The sequence below is a fragment of the Myxine glutinosa genome, chromosome 5 (assembly GCF_964187855.1).
Source record: "Myxine glutinosa chromosome 5, kmMyxGlut1.1, whole genome shotgun sequence".
NCBI classification, from domain to species: Eukaryota; Metazoa; Chordata; class Myxini; order Myxiniformes; family Myxinidae; genus Myxine; species Myxine glutinosa.
This window is the reverse complement of record NC_136265.1, coordinates 28226654-28231319: the sequence shown is the minus strand read 5'-3', so window position 1 is coordinate 28231319 and position 4666 is coordinate 28226654.

The following is a 4666-nucleotide window of genomic DNA, read 5'->3' as shown; positions in this document are numbered from 1 at the left end:
AAAAGTGTGGTGTATAAACTATATGATTCGGAAAACTTTTGAATTTATTACCTCACTATCACGAAAAACACAAGTCGCTCTCAAATGCACTTGCAATATCGAATACAAGCAGCTTAACTACGATGTTAAGCATAACGTGTCCGTGCAAAATGGACAAGGCAAAAAGGGAACACCATCCTTACTGTGCATAAAGCCTTCGACACACCCTTAAACAATGTCACGTTCCAGCTTCAACCTGCCGACCTGGCAATCAGTTAATGGCAACACAAAGGGCAGAAAGGAAACACAAATGGCAGAAATTAGCAAATTTAGGCCATATCAGTGTTTTTGTTCGGGAGAGATTGAGACAGCTGTCAGTTGCACGAAATGTCACAGACTCGAATCACGTTATTCATCCTGTAGGTACGGTGGCACGTCCCCTCTCTCTCACAAGTGCAAGACTACTAAGGCCAGTTTTGAGGTCAATGACCTTGATCAGGAGAATGTAAGGTCAGGTGCTATGTCTGAAGCCCGAGGCCTCATCTCCAAGCTCGACAAGTTCTCTATAGTTCAGTCTCCAGTTGATGGGCCTCAGCAAGTAGTGGTCTCTGAGTTTCCATAAGTTGGCAAGACAACTCGAATGCTTCCTGGAACTCATCAGATCAAGCTTGTAGAATGGTCACAGGGAGTAGTTCACGCTCCTCGCAGACAACCTGCAGCATTGAAGAGAAGGATAGTTGACAAGCTAAAAGAGATGGTCACCAAAGGTCACAACACAAAGATAGAATGCCCGACCGAGTGGGTGAGTTCCATAGTAGTAGCTCTTGGCAACAGCAAAGTCCGCATCTGTATTGTTACGTTTGTGGGGGTAGAAGATGAAATACCTTAGTGAAGTCAGGAAAGTAAAGTTTAGCATGGATCGTATGCGGTGAAGAAGAAGAAGAATCTCTATTAAGTCGGCCGACTGTGCGGGTAAGAGCGTTTGCATGTCGCCATAAGGAAGGTGGTTTTGTGCTAGTTAAATAGGGCTTATGGTTAATAATCCCCAGTGTGTAACGCCTCCTGTTATTTTCCCTTTGTTCTTATAAAATTCACTCGGTCAGCCATGCAATCGGCACATTGCCACAACCACACTGAAAGCCCGACAGAAACCCAGCACATTTGCCAATCGGCAAATAAACCCCGACGTCATCTGAACATTCCCGAACAGAGATTAGACTCCGTTCCCCGACGACTCGTGACGGGGAGGCCACACCTCGACCTTCATCATTGGGCGTCAAGCAAGGCCGTGTGGCCCCGCCCCAAAGACGACGATTCGTTGTGACCATGGACTGATGCAATGGAACGTCAGGATTGGTCGGGGAGTGACGTCAGTGCACCCCCCTCCCTCACTCTCTCTCGTTCTGGCTCTCAGCTCGAGTGGGCGCTGTTGTCTCAGGTGCGCTGGTGAGGAGAAGTGTCGGGGCTTTGGAACTTTTTGCAACGTTGGCGGAAGGGGTGTTGGTTGACGGTGGTGCTCTTTGGAGACAGAGGAGGTCGCGAGCGAAACAAAGAAGGATCCTGCCTGCTTGCCTCACGCCGGCTGCTGGCTACGGGCGCGATTCCGCGCCATCTTCATTGTGACCATTGTGACCCCGTCTACTCACCCATTCCCGGACCCGTGACCACATCACCCCCGTCCTTTATAAGCTTCACTGGCTCCCCATCCCCCAGAGAATCCAGTACAAAATCCTCCTCTTGACCTACAAAGCCCTCCATAACCTGGTCCCATCCTACCTGACTGACCTCCTCTCTAGACACACTCCCACCCGCAACCTCCGCTCTGCTGGTACCAACCTCCTGACCCCCCCCCCCCCCCCCATCCGGACCAAATTCAGATCCTGGGGGGACAGGTGCCTTCTCCATCGCTGCTCCCACCCTCTGGAACTCACTACCTCACACCATCAGAGACTCTTCCTCACTCACCACATTCAAAACATCACTCAAGACCCACCTGTTCAACACTGCATTCAACATTTAACCCATAGCATTTAACCCCTGACTATCTCTTCTCCTTCTCCTTCCTTTTGCTTTGATTATTTACCTATTGATTTTTGTCTTTTTGCACTTGTTTTTTGTACTCTGTCAAAGCGCCTTTGGGCTTCTTGAAAAGCGCTATATAAAATAAATGTATTATTATTATTATTATTATTATTATTATTATTATTATCTTGTGCGCTTCCCGCGCGGTGACTCTGGTTCGACAACCAGCAAACCCTACCAGCCATTTGGGGAGTGCCGGCCGGCTTGAAATGAAACATCATTTATATTTACTTTCATTTTCCCCTTGTTTGTATACGAGTCTGAGTGGAGACGTCTCAAATTAGGAAATCGTTTTTACCTCACATTCATTTTAATTGCCTCATGATTATTTTCATTAAATGCTTTATTTTTTTGCATTTTATTCTTGTATTGTGGATTTTGCTTGTCCCGTATTTGTGTTTGTGGGTTTGAATCATTAAACCCCCTGGCGGCCTGATCAGGTAGGACTTCAAACCTTCCCACGCGCGAAAAGATAATCCCGCCAAGATTTGAAGTACGCCTTTGAAACGAGTTAAAGCTCGTTTCGGCTATCCGTCATCCGGCAACGCGACAGTATCGACCCAAAGGACTTGAACAAGTGCATAAAGTGTGAGCACTACCCAATGAGAACTATTCAGGAAGTCTTGGCTCAAATCCCAGGAGCTAAGGTTTTTTTGGTGCTTGATGCCCACAGCGGATTTATGCAAATCTGTCTTGAGTCATCCTCATTCCTGACCACATTCAATACACTTGTGGGGAGATACCACTTGCTTGCATCTTCCCTATGGTTTGAAATGCTTCCTTGAGCTCTTCTAGCGAAGTATGGACCAGATGCTGGAAGGGATTGAATGGGCAACAGCAGTGATGGATTTCATCCTTGTTGCCTGTTGTGACATCAGACACCATGACTATGTCTTGAAGTGAGCTATGCCACAGGCTGCAAGTTATAACCTGCAGCTAAACTTTAAGGAAGTGCCAAATCCGGAATTCTTCGGTCCCTTATGTAGGCCACCTGCTCACAGCAGGAGTGCGGCCATGTCCGCTCAAGACAGAAGCAGTTGAGAAAATGCCACGTCCAACAGACAAAGTGTCAAGCATTTCCTTGGGTTTGTACAGTATTTAGGGAGGTTTATCCCCAACCTCAGCGACATGAGCAAACCTTGCCATGATCTCTGCAAAACCGATGAGTTCACCTGGCAGTTAGGTCAGGAGCTATCATTTGAAAAACTGAAGCATGCGTGTATTTCTGCTCCGGTCCTCCAGTACTACGATGCAAGTCAGCCAGTCGAAATACAAGCTGATGCCAGGCAGAATGCCGTGGGTTCCTGTTTGCTCCAGAACGGCAACCCCAAAGCATTCACATCACGCAACCTAACAGATATCAAGTGTCGCTACACCACGGTTGAGAAGGAAAATGATCGCCCATGCAACGGAGGCCTTTCACTACTACACATTTGGGAAATTGGCAGCAGTATACAATGACCATAAGCCTCTCGAGAAAATCTTCAAGAAACCTCTACTATCAAATGCGTTCACAACGCATGTTGCTCAAGCTTCAGCAGTATGATTTGGAGGTTAAGTATTGCCGTGGTTCTGAGCTAGTGCTTCCAGACACATTGTCCCGTGCACCTCTACCGGATACCGGCACGGAAGCTGGCAAGGACCTTGAGTCTGTCAACATGTTCCAGGTCCTCACAATCACGAGTGAGAAACACCTCAAAATTGAGAGAATTGAGCCGTCTCTGCAATGTAATTAGGGGGTGGATGGGCCTGACTCCCGAAAGGACGTGTTCCGTTTGCTGTCTGACTTGAATTCGCCTGAGAAGGCATCACATGATGCTATCACCTACGAATCCATAGTCAAGGTGTTGCCCGGCCGTATTAAACCAGGCAAGTCGTCACAGTTATCGCGGGATGGATGAGTTCGACAACCTGGTTCGGCTTTCCGACGAGAAGGTAGCTGAATTTGTTGCCAGAATCAAGCACCTGGCACGGATTGCCGTTTGGGTGACGATGAACAGTCTATGACTCTATGACCCAACATCTCGCTTTTACCTCAGATTCGACCAGAAAAGGGATGGGTAGGGCCTGTTTGGCGACACCTAATGGGATAGCTCGACCAAGCTCTCCACACCCACAAGAATCCTGCAACTGAAATTACCGAACGCTCTCCCATCCATTCCAATCAAGTCCAAGTATACGCAGCCTCCACTTCCATGATTCCAATTGTTGATCTTTCGAGCCGGTAACATTTATCCACTCGCAATGCTCTCATGGGGTTTGTGAAGAAATATATACAAGGAATGGACCAACGCTAGAGGTGACGACTTCAGTTAGTCCTGTTTGGCTTCGATTCCCTGACGGTATCAAAACTCCGGAAGAGGAGAGCTGTCATTTGCCTCGGAAGTCCAACGGGCTGTCTCGTCTGCATTTCTGCTGTGGACATCTACCATTATTTATGGACACTGCTTGAACCTCTACCATTGTATGTGGAGATATGGGAGAATTTTTCATACCCAATGCCCCTCCACACCCCACATATTTGTCCTTTCTTAGGTAATAAGATTTACTTAAGGTACTGCAAACCGAGGTGAGTCAAAAAAAAAACACCACAGAGACAAAAAAC